The sequence below is a fragment of the Macaca nemestrina genome, chromosome 1, assembly GCF_043159975.1.
Source record: "Macaca nemestrina isolate mMacNem1 chromosome 1, mMacNem.hap1, whole genome shotgun sequence".
Taxonomy (NCBI): Eukaryota; Metazoa; Chordata; class Mammalia; order Primates; family Cercopithecidae; genus Macaca; species Macaca nemestrina.
The window spans coordinates 49,086,638-49,107,199 of NC_092125.1; the positions used below are offsets into that span (position 1 = coordinate 49,086,638).

General features: G+C 34.3%; 1 long non-coding RNA gene across 3 annotated transcripts in view; it reads right to left on the reverse strand.

The window, feature by feature from the left end:
* LOC139356575 (uncharacterized) overlaps positions 1 to 20,562 on the reverse strand; it is a 56,499-nt gene that overhangs the window by 35,417 nt on the left and 520 nt on the right. Inside the window, exons 2-3 of one of the 3 annotated variants that reach the window (XR_011608602.1) lie at positions 14,268 to 14,371; positions 13,603 to 13,887 (exon numbers count right to left, since the gene is read on the reverse strand). This is a non-coding gene — a long non-coding RNA (uncharacterized lncRNA). Of the gene's footprint in view, positions 1 to 13,602; positions 13,888 to 14,181; positions 14,372 to 20,562 lie in introns of those variants that run through there. The other 2 variants (XR_011608601.1, XR_011608599.1) reach the window with 2 other exon arrangements.

Consider the following 20,562-nt stretch of genomic DNA (forward strand, 5'->3'; position numbering starts at 1 on the left):
TGAATAAGATAGATACTATAACAATTACAAGATATATATTATACTCATATTTATTTTTAATTAAAAACTTCATGCTAACCTTAAAGAAAAAAATGGTTATCTAATTCTTGTTAGGAAAATATTAATAGAATAAGTTACTAAATCAGTACAATATTAATTTCTCATCCTGACTGATACCAGAACTCAATAGGAAAATTGTTCAAATTCTTCGCAAATTCTGCATCACATATAAAGTGCTAAAGCATATTATATGATTTTAATATCATGGCCATGTCCAAATAAAATATTTTGACATTGCCTAAATTCTAACATAAATGATTTTAAAAGACTAAATATTAAAGAAACACACTTAATTTGTTACTATTTTCATGAGTTGTTTATGACTATCTAGATAAGTGTACTTTGGGAACATTGAATAGAGCTAAAAAATTGAAAAAATACTTAGTAAATTATGATTTATTCAATTAGTTAATTCATTTGTGAGTTTCCTCAGTTCTGTGTTTCCTTATGCCATCACATTTGTCACAGTGAGTGGTGATTATCCACGTAACTGTATGTTTTTCTACCTATTTCAAGGCCTTTAACCAGAGCTGCACATCAGAATGAATTAGATGATTTGAAGCACACACGTGCACATTTGCACACACTTCTAGGCCTATCCACAGAAATGGAATCAGTGGATCCAGGATATGGTAAGTGTATTTATATTTTTAAATTATCAGAAAAGTCTGACATACATCTTGGTTTAAAATAACTGAAGTAACTATCCTAACATGTGTTATGGATAGCAGAAAAATTATTTACTCATCTGTGTTTCCCTTGTATCCATCATACTGTTTCAAGAACAGTAGGTGCTTACATATATCTGCTATTTCTTTCCATCTCACTTTGATATAGTACACCATTGTTTTTCACATAGGCTTCTGAAACAACTTCCTGAATGGAAATTACCATTTTATATTTTTAAATATTCAAATATTAGCAGTTTCATATGGCCCAGCCTAAAAGAATACAATCCAAAATTTTTAACATACTTGCTATCTATGACTTACTGTTCATAACATAATATTATATCCATTCTGACTTGTCTCAAGGAATTCTTTTTCTATTCTTTCCATACTGAGACATGTGCTTATCATTGGAACAATTTTATCCCAGATTCATAGATTCACTAAATGCAATTCCTATTTTCTAGTTCTTTATTTCCCTTCCTTTATGTCTATCTCTTCCTCTCTATTAGTATGAGAATAACTTGTAAGCATTACATTGGAAATGGCTGTTTTCTGCCATGATTCCCTGTCTTTGCTCATTTATTTCCTTTATAATTTGAAAGATTTATCTAAATTTATGATTTTTATTTTTATGACTTTATTTCAAAATAAAAGTTTCATCTATGTCTATGCATATAATTTGGAGGTTATTTTTGATATTTGTTATACAATGTGTTCCAAAAGTATAGTGATCTCAGCAAATGGCAGATATTTCAATGGTTATTTATTTAATAAACAAACACATTTTTAAAATAGTTTGAGGAGAATATGATTAAGTGTAATGTTATCATATCACAAGATAATGTAATAAATGGTTTCAAAATAAAACTCTTGATATTTGGAAATGGTAACTCTTGTAGATCACAAAAGCTGTCTCACACTTAATTCTTTTTTTAAAGGTTGAAAATAAAGAGATATCGATATTTTTGGCTTTCTCTTATCAATTGGTTTTATCTTTCCCAAAAGTATCCTCTGAAAGCCATAGATTAATCTCCCAAATGAAATCATCTCCCATTGAAAGAGGAATAGAAAGTTTACCTACATGAAGTATTATTCCTGTGATTATAATTATATTTTACCAAAATGTTACTTCATGAGGTATCAAAAATATGTATAACTCCTTACAGAAATGAAAGGTTGTGATAAAAATACCAGAATTTAAACAAGAGTATTTCTAAGCACAAAGACAGTCATAGTATTACTTCTGATTATAGTATTATGGGTTGAAACAGAGGTATGATTGAACTTGTGACCGGCATGTAAGACAGAGAACTTCTTATTTTTTTTAAGTTAGAATATTTCTGGGTGTGCTGGCTCATGCCAGTAATCCAAGAACTTTGGGAGACTGAGGCAGGAGAACCACTTGAGTGAAGGATCTGAGACCAGCCTGGACAACATAGTGAAATCCCAACTCTATAAAACATAAAAATATTGACTGGGCAAAGGGGTGCACACCTATAGTCCCAATTACTCATGAGGCTGAGGTGAGAGCATTGCTAGAGCCCAGGAGTTCAGGGCTATGGTGAGATATTCACATCACTGCACTCAAGCAGCCTGAGCAACAGAACCAGACCCGGTCTTCAAAACAAAACCAACCACACAACAGCAAATTAGGACATGGACAGTTAGTATTCAAGTGCAAAAAAACACAAAAAACAAAAACAAAAAACAAAAACAAACAAACAAAAAAACAACAATGCATCTGTGTAGTAGCTGCAAATCCTTATCTAAATATAATATAGCCTATCTTTTGATTTTTCTGAACCTGACTAGGCTCCAACAATTAGTGATGATGATGAAAAAGTACATATAGATGTAACATGTGCTATATTTGACTTTATTTCAGCAAATAAAATATTAGCAAGTAGTTTATTCTGGTACACCAGAGAATAATAAGATGATAATAGAATTAACAGTGGTTTGTTTATTTATTCAAGAGCATTAGAAAGAATCTGGCCTGAAGACCTAAATTTATAATATATTTTCTCAATCTCAATATATAGGTTAGTGTTTGTATTTTGAAGGAATATTAAAGTTTAAAGGGAACAGTTGTTTGGTTTATTAGTAAAATGCTGTTTTTACTCAGAACTAAAACCAAAAGCCAATTGACTTTTTAAAAATTTAAATCAGTACATTTCAAATGCAGAAACATTTAAAACTGATTAATACAATATAAATAAGTGGAAGGATCAGGTAATGTGTGAATTTGCCAGATGAGTCTCTGGGAGTTAACGCAATTGAGCAGTTATGGAGAAGGGGCAGTTACAATAGTGGGCTTTAAATGTATCTTGACCAAATTACCAGTTGCTCTGAGAAGAGGATGATGAAGAGAGATACTAGACTGTTCTGTTAAGAAATAGAAAGACTCTCCCCAAGATTCAAGAAGCAGCTTTGTTCACTAAAATTCACACAGGTAGTCAGCATCAAGTAACATTTTTAAGCAGTAGCAACAACAACAAAATGGTTGAAACAATGATAAAGTGTTTCCAGGTGAGGAAGGTTGGGAATTTGAAAATTTTATTTATTTATTTATTTTATTTTTTTACTTATTTATTTATTTATTTATTTATTTATTTATTTGAGATGGAGTCTCGCTCTGTCGCCCAGGTTGGAGTGCAGTGGCATGATCTTGGCTCACTGCAACTTCTGCCTCCCAGGTTCAAGCGATTCTCCTGCCTCAGCCTCCTGAGTAGCTGGGATTACAAGCTCGCATCACTATGCCCAGCTAACTTTTGTATTTTCAGTAGAGACGGGGTTTCACCATGTTGGTCAGGCTGGTCTTGAACTCCTGACCTCAAGTGATCCACCCGCCTCTGCCTCCCAAAGTGCTGGGATTACAGGTGTGAGCCACAGAGCCCCGCCTGAAAGTATTTTAAGAACACAATTGTACATACTAAAAAATGTAAGCTATCAGTATTCAGACAAAAAAAAAAAAAAAAAGTCAGAGGATATTCAGCTATTTAAACAAAGTTACATCTCTAGATTAAAGCTGACTTGTTCACCCAGACTACAAAAGAGACCTCAGGTAAGGAGCAATGACTCACTGAAGACTTCTAAATTCAATCTCATGCAGAGACACACCAGAGGTGGGACTGGGATTGAGCATTCAAATGTATGCCCCAGTTGAGAGAGATGAATAAAGCATATTCTGACACCATAAGGGTAAGAAAGAATATGGAACAACATCAGCTCAAGGTCATTCCATTTCTTGAAAATAACATATAATTATAAAATCCACCTTTTCTCTGAATTTATTTTTTATTTGGTATAGTCAGAAAAAAGAAAAAAAACAAGATGTGGCATAATGGGAATACAGGAGATAATTCATTTAAAAAGTGTTTAGCAATACTAACTATAACAAATAGCATAACGGATGAAGAGAATGAATCAGTACAATCTTATAATTGTGTTGGCCAATAACAATGTGAAGCAGGGTAAGACAGAAATATGTGATTAGAGAATACAAGCTGTATTTCTAAAAGTTTTGCAATATGCCACAAACTTGAATGAATTGCTTTTGAATGCTTTTACTGTCCCTGAGTTCACTCTGCTATATTATGTCTTATTTGATCTAACACTTAATAGTCTCACTGATCACAAGTATGATATTTGTAAGAAACAGCATCAAATAGTTACAAATTCTGCAGTCAACATACTTATCCTTATGCTTCTTATATGAGAAAATATACATTTTAGATGCTCTGTAGTTTATGATAACTTGTGATACCTGCACTTAATAATTTGTTTTGTCAACTTTTTCAAAAGCATGGTGGAAATTGAAACGTATGCAGAATGTGGGAATGAAAGTTTACTTCTGTAGACTTTCACCTTCATTGAGATAGGAAAAAGTAAGTCATTTCAGGGGTCACAAACGTTTTCTAAAATGTACTTTTTGAAGCTCTTTTTTAAATATTTGATTTTTTTCAGACCTCTAAAGCTTCTCTGAAACTGAAAAAGAAATAGAAATACTCTTTGAAATTAGCATGTGAGCTCACTTTATTTACTCATCATTTTCAAGGGGCTGGAAATTGTATTGAGTACACTTACTGAGAATAATTGGGGATCCAGATTTTATGCAGAACAAACTAGAGTTTTTCTAACTAGAAACTTTTTTTTTAATATGACTGATAATTTTAAACATCCTAAAAAAGCACCTATACTGATAGGTGTGAGAAGATGTCTTATTGTAGTTTTGATTTGCATTTCTCTAATGGTCAATGATATTGAGCTTTTCTTCATATGCTTGATGGTCACATGTATATCTTCTTTTGAATGGTGTCTCTTCATGTGTTTGCATGCTTTGTAATGGTATTGCTACAATTTTTCTTTTTTTTTTTTTTTCTTTCTTTCTTTTTTTTTTTTTTTTTGAGACGGAGTCTTGCTCTGTCGCCCAGGCTGGAGTGCAGTGGCCGGATCTCAACTCACTGCAAGCTCCGCCTCCCGGGTTCACGCCATTCTCCTGCCTCAGCCTCCCGAGTAGCTGGGACTACAGGCGCCCGCCACCCCGCCCTGCTAGTTTTTTGTATTTTTTAGTAGAGACGGGGTTTCATCGTGTTAGCCAGGATGGTCTCGATCTCCTGACCTCGTGATCCGCCCGTCTCGGCCTCCCAAAGTGCTGGGATTACAGGCTTGAGCCACCGCGCCCGGCCAGTATTGCTATAATTTTTCTTGTAAATATCTTTAAGTTACTTATAGATGCTGGATATTAGACCTTTGTCACATACATAGTTTGAAAATATTTTCTCCCATTCTATAGCTTGTCTTTTTACTCTGTTGATAATTTCTTTTGCTGTGAAGAAGCTCTTAAATTTAATTAGATCTCATTTGTCAATTTTTGCTTGTTGAAATTGCTTTTGGCATCTTTGTCATGAAATCTTTGCCAGTTCCTGTGTCCAGAGTGGTATTGCCTAGGTTGTCTTCCAGGATTTTTATAGTTTTGGGTTTTACATGTAAGCATTTGTCTTGCATTGATTTTTGAGTAAGGTGTAAGGAATAAGTCCAGTTTCAATCCTCTCCATATGGCTAGCTAGTTATCCCAGTACCATGTATTGAATAGGGAGTCCTTTCTCCATTGCTTTATTGTCAGCTTTGTCAAAGATCAGATAATTGTAGGTGTGTGGCCTTACTTCTGGGCTGTCTATTCTGTCCTATTGATCTATGTGTCTGTTTTTGTACCAGCACCATGCTCTTTTGGTTACTGTAGCCCTGTAGTATATTTTGTAGTCAGGTAGTGCGATGCCTTCAGCTTTGTTCTTTTTACTTAGAAGTGTCCTGGCTATTTAGGATCTTTTTCAGTTCCATATGAATTTTAAAATAGTCCTTTTCTAGTTTTGTGAAAAATGTCATTGGTAGTTTGATAGGAGTAGCATTGACTCTGTGAATTGCTTTGGGAAGTATGGTCATTTTAATGATACTGATTTTTACTCTCCATGAGCATGAAATGTTTTTTGTTTTTTTTCATTTGTTTGTGTCTTCTCTGATTCCTTTGAGCAGCGGTTTGTAATTCTCATTGTAGATATCTTTCTCCTCCCTGGTTAGCTGTGTTCTTAGGTATTTCATTTTGTGGCATTTGTGAATGGGCTTTTGTTCCTGATTTGTTTCTTGGCTTGACTGTTGTGGGTATATAAGAATGCTAGGATATTTCATACATTGATTGTATATCCTAAAACTTTGCTGAAGTTGTTTATCAGTTGAAGGAGTTTTGGGGCTGAGACATGGGGTTTTCTAAATATAGAATCATATTGCCTGCTAATGAGAATAGTTTGACTTCCTCTCTGCCTATTTGGATGCCCTTTATTTGTTTCTCTTGCCTGAATGCTCTGGCCAGAACTCTCAATACTATGTTGAATAGGAGTGGTGAGAGAGGGCATCCTTGTCTTGTGCCAGTTTTAAAGGGGAATACTTTCAGTTTTGCCCATTCAGTATGATGTTGGCTATGGGTTTATCATGGATGGCTCTTATTATTTTGAAGTATGTTCCTTCAATAACTAGGTTATTGGGAGTTTTAAACATGAAAGGATGTTGAATTTTATCAAAAGACTTTTCTACATCTAATGAGATAATCATGTGTTTTTTTGTTTTTAGTTCTGTTTATGTGATGAATCACATTTATTAATTTGTATATGTTGAAGTAACCTGGCATCCCAGAGATAAAGTGTGCTTGATTATGTTTGATTAGCTTTTTGATCTGTTGCTGGATTCAGTTTGCAAACATTTTGTTGAGGATTTTTGTATCAATGTTAATCATGGATATTGGCCTGCAGTGTTTTCTGTTGTTGTTGTGTCTCTGCTGAGTTTTGGTATTAGGATGATGCTGGCCTCATAGAATGAGTTGGGGATGAGTCCCTCCTCAATTTTTTGGAATAATTTCAGTAGCAGTGTTACCAGCTCTTCTTTGTACATCTGGTAGAATTTGGTTGTGTATCCTCTGGTCCTGGGCTTTATTTGGTTGGCAGGCTATTTACTGCTGATTCAATTTCAGAGTTTTTATTGGTTTGCTGCAGTGAATCACTTTTCTCTGGTCCAGTCTTGGGAGGGTGTATGTTTCCAGGAATTTATCAGTCTCTTCTAGGTTTTCTAGTTTGTATGCATAGAGGTATTCATAATAGTCTCTGATGGTTGTTTATATTTCTGTGGGGTCAGTGGTAACATACCCCTTTGTCATTTCTAATTGTGTTCATTTAGACCTTCTCTCTTTTCTTTTTCATTAGTCTAGCTAGCAGTCTCTCTATCTTATTTATTAAAAAAAAAAAAAAAAAAAAAAAAAAAAAACAGCTCTGGCATTGTTAATCATTTGAATGTTTTTTCATGTCTCAATCTCCTTTAGTTCAACACTGATTTTGGTTATTGTCTTCTGCTAGCTTTGGGGTTGGTTTGCTCTTGCTCTTATTAAAACATCAAAAAATAACTGATGCTGGTGATATTGAAGAGTAAAGAAAACACTTATATACTGCTGGTTAGAGTGCACATTAGTTCAACTATTATGGAAAGCAGTGTGTTGATTCTTCAAATAACCTTACACAGAACTACCATTCGACCCAGCAATCCCATTACTGGATATATACTCAAAGGAATATAAACTATTCTACCATACATGTTCATTGCAGCACTATTCACAATAGCAAAGACATGGAATCAACCTGAGTGCCCATCAATGGCAGATGGGATTTTTAAAAATGTGGTACATATACTCCATTGAATACTATGCAGCCATAAAAAGAGCAAGGTCATGCATTTTGTGAGAATACACTTAGAGCTGGAGGTCATTTTCCTTAGCAAAGTAATGCAGTGACATTAAACCAAATGTTGTAAGTTCTCACTTATAAGTGGGAGCTAAATGATGAGGACACATGAACACAAAGAGGGGAAGAGATACTGGGGCCTACTTGAGGGTGAAGGGTGGGAGGAGGGCGAAGATCAGAAAAATAATTAACTATTTTTTACTGGGCTTAGTACCTGGGTGACAAAATAACCCGTACAACAAACCCCCATAACACGTATTTATGTATATAACCAAACTGCACATGTACCTCTTAATCTAAAACAAAAGCTTTTTATAAAATCACCCACTTTTTTTCTATTTCTATTTTATTTGGTCTAGTAAAAATGTCATGCCATGTGACACTTCGTTATTTATCTTTGGTTGTACTACCTACTAAGGTATCTCATTCAGTAACTGTATTTTTGCTTAGTGACTTCAAATTATAAATAATTACATTGTATAAATGTACTCTTCATTTCTACAAATTTTAATGTTAATAAACTATATAAAATATTATGCTGAAATACCAATATATATTTTAAAAATTAGAATACGGTAGAACAAATCACTATTTTGCAAAAATTTTTGTACTGGACATTTGATTGAGCACTTGGACCCTCTCTCAATTAGATTAATGTAAGATGTTGAACTTTACATTACCTTGGAAACTCATTACCAAGTTTTGCTTGATGATATAACTCTCAATATTGTCAGCAACATATTCACTGACATTAGTTGACATAGTTATAAGACCAATATTATCACTTGATAATTTTCTGGGATTCTGTGAGTTAAAGGAACTTAACTCTTTGGTCCACTAGGTAAGATTCTCAAATATGGGTTTATAAACTAGTTCTCTTAGGAAGTTCCCAGTAGTATAATTATGGAAACTGGAAAACAACATTGAGGTTTTCATAAAGTATATTCAATTTAACTGGTATCTTTATTCTGGTATTATATTTTCATAAGCTTTTATTACTAAAATGGTTTTTATAATATTGACATGGTTAATTTTACATGTTAATGTGGTTGAGCTCAGGGATGTTGGATTAGTTCATTTTCACACTGCCATAAAGAACTACCTGAGACTGGGCAATTTATAAATAAAAGAGGTTTATTTTACTCACCATTCCACAGGCTAACAGGAAGCATCACTGGGAGGTCTCAGGGAATTTACCATCATGGAAGAAGGTGAAGGGGAAGCAAGCATGTTTTACTATGGCGGAGAAAAAGAGAGAATGAGGGAGGGGAAGTGCCATACATTTTAACCATCAAATCTCATAAGAACTAATTCACTATCATGAGAACAGGATGGGGTGAACCCACCTACATGATCCAATCACCTCCCACTAGTCCCCTTCTTCAACACATTGGGATTACAATTCAGCATAAGTTATGGATAGGGACACAGAGGCAAACCATATCATTCTACCCCAGCCCCTCCCAAATCTCATATCTTTCTCACATGTCAAACATAATCATGTCTTCCCAACAATATCCTAAAGTCTTAACTTATTCCAGAATCACTAAAATTCCAAGTCCAAAATCTCAGCTGAGATAAGGTGAGTTGCTTCCAACTATGAGCCTGAAAAATCAAAAGCAAGTTAGTTACTTCCAAGATACAATGGGAGTATAGGCAGTGGATAAATACTCTCATTCCAAAAGGGAGAAATTAGTCAAAACAAAGGAATTACAGACCCCATGCAAGACCAAAACCCAGTAGAGCATTAATTAAATCTTAAAGTTCCAAATTAATGTCCCTTGACTCATATTGTATATCCAGGACTCGCTGATGCAAGGGGTGGATTCCCAAGGCCATAGACAGCTTTATCCTTGGGGGTCTACAGGGTACAGCCCCCATACTGCTTTCACAGGCTGGGATTGAGTGCCTGTGGCTTTTCCAGGAACATAGTGCAAGCTGTTGGTGAATCTACCATTCTGGGGTCTGGAGGACGGTGGCCTTCGTCTCACAGCTCCACTAGGCAGCACCCTAGTGGAGACCCTGTGAGGAGGATCCAATTTCAGTTTTCCCGTTTACACTGCCCTTGTGGAGGTTTTCCATGAGGACTCTGTCCCTATAGCAGACTGCTACCTGGACATTCAGGCAGATGGAGATCTAGGCAGAGGTTTCCAAACTTTTGTCTTCTGTATACCTGCAGGCCCAACACCACATAGAAGCCACTAAGGATTGGGGTATGCACACTCTAAATCAACACCCCAAGGTGTACCTTGGTCCTATTTAGCCATGTCTGGAGTGGGAGCAGCTGGGACATAGGGCACCATGTCCCAAGGTTTCATAGAGCACTGGGGACCTGGGCCTAGACCACGATACCATTTATTCCTTCTAGCCTTCCAGGCCTGTGATGAGAGTGGCTGTCACAAAGGTCTCCCTGACATGCTGTGGAGACATTTTCTCCATTGTCTTGGGTATTAACATTTAGCTCCTCTTAATTTATGCAAATTTCTGCAGCTGGCTTAAACATTTCCCTAAAAAAAAATGTTTATTGTTTATTTTTCTGTTGTGCTATACTCTTCTTTTTTGTACTATGGTCAGGCTGCAAATTTTCCAAACTTTTATGTTCTTCTTCTCTTTTAAACATAAATTCCAATTTCAGACCATGTCTTTGTGAATGCATATGACTGTATGCTGTTAGGAACAATCAGATCACTTCTTGAATGCTTTGCTGTATAAAAATTTCTTCTGCCCAATATCCTCAATCATCTCTCTCAAGTTTAAAGTTCCACAGATCCCTAGAGCAGGCTCAATGCTGCAAGTCTCTGCTAAAGCATCACAATGGTGACCTTTGCCCTGGTTCCCAATAAGTTCCTCATCTCCATCTGAGACCACACAACCCTGGATTTCATTGTCTATATCATTATCAGCACTTTGGTCAAAATCATTAAGAAGTATCTAGGAAATTCCAAACCTTCCTTTATCTTCCTGTCTTCCTCTAAGTCCTCCACACTGTTCTAACCTCTGCCTATTACCCGGTTCCAAAGTTGCTTGCACATTTTCAGGTATCTTTAGAGCAATGTCCCACTCTCCTGGTACCAATTTCCTGTATTAGTCTGTTTTCACACTGCTATAAAGAAATACCTGAGACTGGGTAATTTATGAAGAAGAGATTTGACTTACTCTTCCACAAACTTAACAGGAAGCATGACTGGAAGGGCTTAGGAACTCACAGTTATGGCCAAAGGTGAAGAGGAAGGAAGCCTGTCATACCACCACAGTGGATCAGGAGAGAGACAGAGAGAAAGGAGTTGGGGAGTGCCACCTTTTTTTTTTTTTTTTTTTTTTTTTTCCTGAGACAGGGCCTGACTCTCTTCACCAGGCTAAAGTGCAGTGATGCAATCTCAACTCACTGCAGCTTTGACTTCCTAGTCTCAGGTGATTCTCCCACCTGAGCCTTCTGAATATCTGAGATTAAAGGCATGCACCACCACGCCCAGCTAAGTTTTGTATTCTTAGTACAGACATGGTTTCACTATGTTGCCCAGGCTTGAGGAGGTCCCACACTTTTAAACTGTCAGATCTTTTGGGATCTCACTCACTATCATGAGAACAGCATGGAGTAAATCCTCTCCCTATGATCCAACCACCTCCCACCAGGACCCTTCTTCAGCAGGTGGGAAGTACAATTCAACATGAGATTTGGGTGGGGACACAGAGTCAAACCATATCAGATGTCCAGATAGCTAGTAAAACATTATTTCTCTCTGTGTCTGTGAGGGTGTTTGTGGAAGGGGTTAGAATTTGAGTCAGTAGACGGAGGGCAAAAAATGTACCTCACTACCATGCACGGGCATCATTCAGTCTGTTAAGAACATGAATAGAACAAAAAGGCGGAGGAAGGGTAAATCCACTCTCTTTGAACTGAGGCATCTATCTTCTCATACCCTTGGACATTAGCACTCCTGTTGTAAGGCATGCAGACTCACAGTAAATTATACCACTTTCCTGGTTCTTCGTCTTGCACACAGAAGATCATGGGACTTCTTGGGCTCTGTAATCATGTGAGTCAATTCCCATAATAAAAAAAATACATCACACACACACACCAAAGACATATACATACACACACACACACACACACACACACACTTCCTTCTCCACCCAAAGCTGTAGGTTAATTACTTAGTGTCTTTTATTAGACTGTGAAAGAAAGATCAGATACTGATAATGCTGATTATTGAATGCCCTACGGGATAACTCTTGGCTTTGTTTCTATGAAGAACATTAGTACAAATATAAAAGTATAAGGATTTTTGACGGTATTTAGATTTTATTCTGACATACTTAATTTAAACGCAGATTGTCAACACAATGTCATTTCCTCATTTTAAATTTTAAAGATATGGCTTGGGTAAATAAAAAAAAATTATTATAGGACCACCTAGTTATAATCCGGACATAATCTTGTATACTACAACAAAAGTTATTTTTATTTATTCACTCAAAGGATTACTTTATTAAAGTCAACATTAAACAACCAATATAATAATAAAGGAAAGAATGAAAGAGCATTTGCAAGACCAAAAAAAGAGCAAGAGCTTGTGTAAATGTGTTCACTCAAAGGATTACTTTATTAAAGTCAACATTAAACAACCAATGTAATAATAAAGAATGAAAGAGCATTTGCAAGACCAAGAAAAGAGCACGAGCTTGTGTAAATATGAGAATGAAAAAAATAATGCTATTCAAGACTCCTCTCGGGACTTACTCTTCCAAAAAATGTAGTGACATGTCAATAACATAACTTTGGAAACTAAAACAAATACAAATCCTCAATTCATAGATTTGTGACATTAAAGAAGTCTTGATAAAGTTAGTAAATATCTTGGAGTCTCTCTCCACCTATTAGAAGGGGATAGATAAGTTATAATAAAAAGTAAAAGAGCTAAATTATATGAAAAGTCTTCCATATGTCTTAATTAATTTTAGTTTTCTTTCTCATAAATTTCTCTTCACATCACCATTAATAAAAACATATACATCTCTGATATGGGAACAAAATAAAATGATTAACTCCTATTTGTTGGAGGCCACTGTGTCTATCTATCTATCTCACCAAATACTAAGTTTATTAATGATTAAAAGATAAAGACAAAAGTTAGGCACAGATAGAGTATTACTTTATGGAAAAACTTGCATCTGTGAGTTACAGCTTCTAAATGTCCCCCTTCTTTAGCTCTACTCATGTTTTTAATTAATAGGAAATTTCTGAATAACATGTGCAGATTTACTGTTCTTAAGGGAACCTGTTTGTTAAGGGAATCTGTTTCAGGCTGATTGCCCTGTAGTTTTATATTCTCCAGTAAGTAGGAAAAAATCCTGATGTAATTAACTTCCCCTTTGCTACCAGCTATTCTATTCTCTGTAAGTTCATAAATTCAAATTTTATTTATAATAATTAATTGAGGCACATCTGTTATAAATTGTTAAAAATACATTTTAATATTGTTTTAAAATCTGAAATAAAAAGAAAATTATTTTATCGAATCCTGAGATTAGATCTGTTGTTCAAATGTTGACAGATATCATAATAATGTCTATAATAGCAAAAGAATCCATGTCAGATATATGCTTCACATTTAATTGTCCTAAGTTCCCTTTGGTCTAAATAAGTATCTCAGACTTTGACACTTAAAAGGCATTTCTTAGATAGGGACTCCATTAAATCAATCAGTAAGTATCATCAGAATGTTTATAAGGAGGCTGGTAAGAGGTGTTCTTTCCATGGGACACCCTCTCAGTAAGAAAGAAATGAGTCCCAGTTCTGTCTTTACTCTTTCCCCTCCCATATACTTGATTTACTTGTTCTCTGCTTCTCCAGGGAAAGGCAACATGAACTCCTATAACCAAGATAACAAAGAATGATGAGTTATATATGGAATTACAATCTTCCTTTCTCATTTGACTCTCATGGTTGGTGCTCCTCTGGTTGCTGACAAAATTTTTTGAAAAGTTTTATGTTTGTTTTCTCCCCTCATTGTAACTTATAAAATTATGTTATAAGAGGGCAAAGGCCAGTCCTTGCAGTACCATGCTACAGAAGCATTAGTATTTTATTATTAAGCCAACTGTTTAAGAAAAAATTTGGATTATCACATGGCAAGTGGCTAAGAAGCATTTGGACCTTCAAGAGAGATTTTTCAAAGTCTCTTTGGTATATTTATTTCTATGGATACATAGTATCTAGAATATATATAAAGATTTTTTTTTTTTTTTTTACCAAGTTTCATTTGTCTCCACCATCATTGTAGAAGTCTTCTTCATTCTCTTTATGTGGATAATCATTCTAGTGATGTGAGAGATAGTCTCTCCCTTTCTCCATGTCTAAACAAAGAATTCAAAATTTTCATATTAAGTGACCTTATACACAATTCTTAGAGGGTCCGCTATGGTGGTGGATGAGTAATGAGGGGAAATTCCATTACTTTTATGGCAGAAATGGTTGCATTCAGTGGTCCTTTCATTGAGAAGGAAAATATTTCTATTTTGGTTTAGGGTTCAAAAAAATGAATAATTAAGAATTTTTTTCCTATTTTTTTAAAATAAACATCTCTTTGTAGTACTGTATTCCTTAACAGAACGGACAAATAGCAGAGTTCATTTAGCAAGAGAAAGATCTTGAAATGCCTAAATGTTCTGTTAATGGGATTATAACCTGTTTTTGTACCGTTGAAGGTACTGTATGCTTTTAGACAGGCAGAGTAAGTTATTTTAATAGATACGCTAATAAAAAAGAGAGCTTTCAATTGGTATATCATACCGAGCTGAAATCTGTATTTAAATGCATCTGGGGCTTTCTTTGCTAGTTGGCTAGCAATTAATCATGATTATAGTGTTTGACTGCCTATCACCTACAGCCTATTACAGAGAGACTGTTTTATAAGTACCATAGTGTTCCCAAACAAAACTGAGGGTTGGGCTGCTATTTCTCATGGGAAAATAACGAGATGCACATGAACTAAGGAGGAAGAGAGTCTTTATTTCTGCAACTGGTTACAGGGAAAAGGCCTGAAAATTATCGCCATACCAACTCAAAATTGCAAAATTTTCTGGAGCCAATATACCTTCTAAGCAATATGTCTATGTGTAAATGTACATTCATCTAAAGACATAAGTGATTAACTTCTTTTAATCTATAACTAAGGTCTGAGTCTTGAAGACCTTCCTCTGGAGCCTCAGTAAATTTACTTAAGCTACATGGGTCCAGGTGTAAACTTGTTTGTGGAGGCCTAGGGAATTTCTTCAAACCTGCAATAAAACTTGTTTAATTCTAAATGGGCCCCGTTAATAATTTCTTCGTTATTTTGTCACGCTTTAAGGCCCAGGAAAGACCTAGGCAAAACCTTTGGTGGGCTTTTGTTACATCCCAGCCTTTGAATAAGGTCAGTGGCTTTTAATATTTAATTTAAAACCACTAAGTCAATACTGGAACAGTTGTTATGGAGGCCTGTGTTAGTGAGACCTGGCCTGCTGCAATAGGACCCACATTCATTGACATATAATTTGATTCTGATTTTCATCATAATGTGACTAGACTTCTGGATACATAGACACACACACACACACACACACACACACACACACACACACACATATACACACACAGTATGAGAGAGGGAGAGATGTATATTATAAAAATAAAGTGATTTCAGGAAAATATCAATAATTTAATGACCTAAAACAGAAAATTAAAAATCCTTCCATATAAGCAACATTGTAAATTCATTTAAAACTAAAACATTATTTTGGTACTGTCCCAAAAGCAGTTAGTGTTACCACTGAAGACTATTCAACAGTGACTCAGAATATGAAGATGGCCCTTAACCACATACATAGATTCATAATTGGAGTTTTACCCAAGACAAGCATAATATACATCCATGTTCAGCCTCATTTAACAATAGTGCTCTAGCATGTCTGAAGTCACAATCCTATGTCTCATAGTTATTAATTTTGCATGCAATTTCCAATCTGTATAAAACCTGTGTTCTATTTCTAGCCTATTACAAATATATTTTTTAGAGAATTGGTGTGAACCTAATGCTACTGACCTTAACATGATAACAGAACATTTTCACCACTAGGATTATTTTAATTCAACAGAGTATTCAAGAAGAGAATCAATTTAAAAGAAAACAAATACAGAAAATGATAATATAAGAAGAGAGATAAAGAAATAAGGAGGAAACAAAAGAAGAGAGGGAAAGAAACAGGCAGAAAGAGAGAAAGAAGAGAAGGAATAGCTTCAGTAATTCAGTGAGAATACCAAGGCATAGAAAAAAGCATATATATTTAGTAAGACAATTTAATGCATGTTAAACACTAGGGTAAAAATAGTTTAATTATTAGGCCATTGAATGGAAAATATAATTTACCAAAGAACATTTGGCAGCATTCATTGAGTTAATATCAAGCAAATCAAAGATCCCAAATCATTTCATTGTTGCATTTCCATCTGAAAATTCAGATACCATGGAAATAAACCAAAGAGTTTCTAAGTAAGAGCTTCTAAACATTTTATACTCTTTTTTCTTTTTAGCAAATGTTTGTATGTGTCTGTGTGTGTGTGTATGTGTATGTAAAAGTCAATATAAATTTGGGACATTTTACTTTCCATGATTATTTTTAATGAGACTGACAATCACCATCCATTTGAAATGAAAGCCCTCATTATTGTATTCTCAAGAAGAATTCTGATTATTTTTATGCCTGAGAAGGGATAGATTACTTAGCTGCTCACTCCTCCCTAGTGAATTTCATTAAAATTAAAAGAAATATAAAGTAAATATGTGTAATGGGTGGGAAAGAATATATGTAGGAGGTAATATAGTTAATATCATTCAGGTGTATGTGTTTTCAACATTCCATGAGTGCCCTGTGAAATTTCTATAAATCCTAAACATATGTTAATTTCAATCCTAAATCAGGAGACTAAGATTATGTATTATTTATGAATAAGATTATGTATTATTTATAGCCCTGTTACTCAAACATATAAAATGACTTAAAGATTATAGCATGGTTTCTGATAAAACAACCAACCAAGCAAAATTTATAAAGATTTTTAAATAATTGGTTAGCTGGCATTTCATAAATATGAAATGTAAGATTATGAGTTTTCATCTGAATTCCTATTGTATCAACTTGACAATTCTAGATCATGCTGTTAAACCAAATAACCATAAAATTCAGTAGCTTAAAAAAACCTAAATTCATTTATTGAACAATTGACATGACATTGTGAGTTGACTGGGAACTCTACTACATACTATTGCCTCATACTTTATAATCAAGGGATCATTTTATAAAAATGTTTATTTTATATGATATGATGTGAAGTCATTTAATGTCAGCTTGAGCTTACATTCAGGCAACCCCAAATCTCAGACAATTGCTTATTCAAGTTACATTGTGTAGAATTAAAAAAAAATAACATATTGATCTAATTTGGTGAAAATTAAAGTGAGAGTCAGGAAATGAATCATGTAAGTAAATAAGACTACACAACCCATACAGTAGATATTAATATTTATTTTGCAGACAAAAATTAAGTAGATTGTAAGTTAATTTGAAGTATTTCATCAATGCTTTCTGAATATAATGATGAAAATAGATATAATTTCAATGGAAAAAACATATAAAAGATATCTGAATAAAACTGATCTCATATTTTAAAAATAATGTTTTATATTCTATTAAATATGTTTTCATTGATAATAAAATCATTTTTATTAGTAAAATATTGAGTAACAAATTTTACTAGACATTAAAAACACGAGGATGAATAAGAGGTAGGCATATTTCTTTTCCTCAACAATTTTAATTCAATGAGAGAAAATAATTTTTAGAAAATCATTTGAGATTTTGACAAGTTTTATAAAGGATGCTGTCACTGATAAAGATGAGGGTGAAGAAGCTACTTTAAAGAGAATGACAAGGGGACCTCGGTGTTGTAGTGACATTTAAGGCTGATACCTAGAAGATGAGACTAAGTCATTTGTTGAAAGAGAAAAGAATAAAGTATAAAGGGAAAAACTCAGCTGGAGATACTGATGTGCTCTACAAACTATGAAAAAGACAGAACTGACCATTGGTTTTAGATGCAACAGATGAAGAGCTTTAAAGAGTTCACTCTCATTCTTACAGAAAAGAGGAAGTTGAACAAACGTGAAAATGAATGGCATTTCTTGGGTCTATCTGAGAATTGAAGTTGCAGGGGAACTGCCATCTCAATATGTAGAGAGAAAGGTACATCAAGAGAGATAAAACAACCATGATCTGCTTACATGGAGTAGTGTGCACTGGAGCCATAGAAGGGAACTTAAACGGTGATATTGATGAATTACTGCAGGCTGAACGTGGACTAGTATGACAGTGAGAATCTGCTGAAGGTCCCAGGCCCAAGGGAGCCTTCACACTTCCGCACCAGGATTTTTGGGTGAGGATTCAAAAGATCACTTGTGGTTATGGCAGAAGAAGAGGAAGATAAATCTTTGTGAAATTCACTCAGAAGCTTCTATATTATTCCAAGTATAAGGACTTTGCCCAGTTCAGAAACCTTATTCCTGCCCAGAAAGGAAATTTCTTCCCCCTTCAGCTATCACTTTACTTCCCTTCTCACCTAAACGAATGGTTTAGGGGGCTCAGGGATTTAAGGAGGTAGACTGGTTGGAAAGGCTGTAGCCAGGGATCTAAACGGGGGCAGAGGCAAGAAAGCTATGCAATTGAATAAACAGATGAAAGTCACAATCCCAAGATACAAGCCCACTAAAAGACCAAGATTTAATCAGAAGATTACAGAACACTCCTGTTTTCTGACACCTTATCACCACACTGACAGCGCTCAGAATGATAACAGCAGATTACATCTGAAAGAGCTGTAAGGCACAAACTGTCTTTGAGGAAGAGGTACATAAGAAGACCATAGTCCTGGGGGGGAAAAAAAAAAATGTCAAAGGGCCCTGGAAAACTTGGAAGCTTCTGGCACCTACAGGAGAGTTCAAAATTTTAGGTGCTGAATGAAGAGATTGTTTCAATAAAGAAGATGTGAACTTTTTTTTAAAGTTGGTAATGGTTTGAGTGAAATGACCTAATATGTCCACTGAATGTGAAAAATGGACATGATAGGTTACCTTGACTAAAGTACAGTAATTTCACTGATATGGTGAAGATTGGAAATGAACTGATAAACACTTGCCTACTTAATGGTACACATATTCAACGCCCTAAGATATTCTGACATTTTACAAGGTGTTAATTTGAATGTATATAGAACGATATAAGAAATCCAAAAATAGCAAATAAAAACTGATTTCTGTGGTAACAAGAAGAAGCTAGTCTTTTAATATTAAAAGACTTAATAACAAACGGGTTTTCTAATTATCCTCTATACAATAAATAAAATGAAGAACTATACATGGAGAAATAGATATATAATATAAAAATAAAATACTAGAACTTAAAGATGAAACTTGAAGTCATAATATTGATAAAAGTATGTAAGTATGTGATCATAATCAGCAATTTTTGCGGGGATACAGTAAATAACAACAATTCAGTTTTTTTTATTTAAATACATGATAAATATAAAAATGTTATTTTATCTTTTTTTCCTCTACTTTTTCAAAATATTTACTGTGCATGAATGGAAAGCTCTATATGCATCTATAGAATCAGATAAGTTTTATTTGCTAAACACTGAGGCTGCTGAGAATTTTCCTGATTACGCCAAGATGAAGAACATTCTTTAGTTAAACAATAGATAACTAAAAGTATAAGCTTATCCATTGTAGCTACACAGTTGTCAATACATTTTCATTTTTACAACCATAAACATGTCCTCTTCACTACCTATATAACATTTGAGAAAATAAAATTGATATTTAAGTTTGAAGAATTTTACATATAAATTTTGCAGTGAAATATTATATGTCATAACTATCAATCAAATCAAAACAAAATCAGAATTCATTTGTCTACTGTCATATAGATATGTTGCTGATGATATCATTTAAATTTGGCTTGACATATTATGTTTACAACAGACACATATTAAAAACAATTTACTTATTTTATTAGTCTACATATGTGTGTGTACATGCACAGTCATACATGTGTTTGTATGTTATGCAATTTAGGTACAAGATCATCACAAATAATTTGGATAATTCCAATATTATTTAGTGAATATATGTCTTTATATGACTATTATGAGAAAAATGTGTCTTTATTGTGGTCATGCCAATATTTCTTGCTACTACTCTATATAACACTGAGGTATGGAAATATGGCTATAAAATATAAATCAGGTGTTCAGTATATACATATAGGTTTGGTAGGTCTATAAATATGCAGAAGTGGGAGCATATTGTAAAACATTGATTTATCATCCATTTAAAAAGTCATCTTTTAATTTACTCATATGTTTTGTCAGGTACAGTAAAGTAAGGTTTAATTATTGGAGCTTTATTTCTGTAATAGATATGCCACAAAAGGTAGTAGCTCAAACACACAGA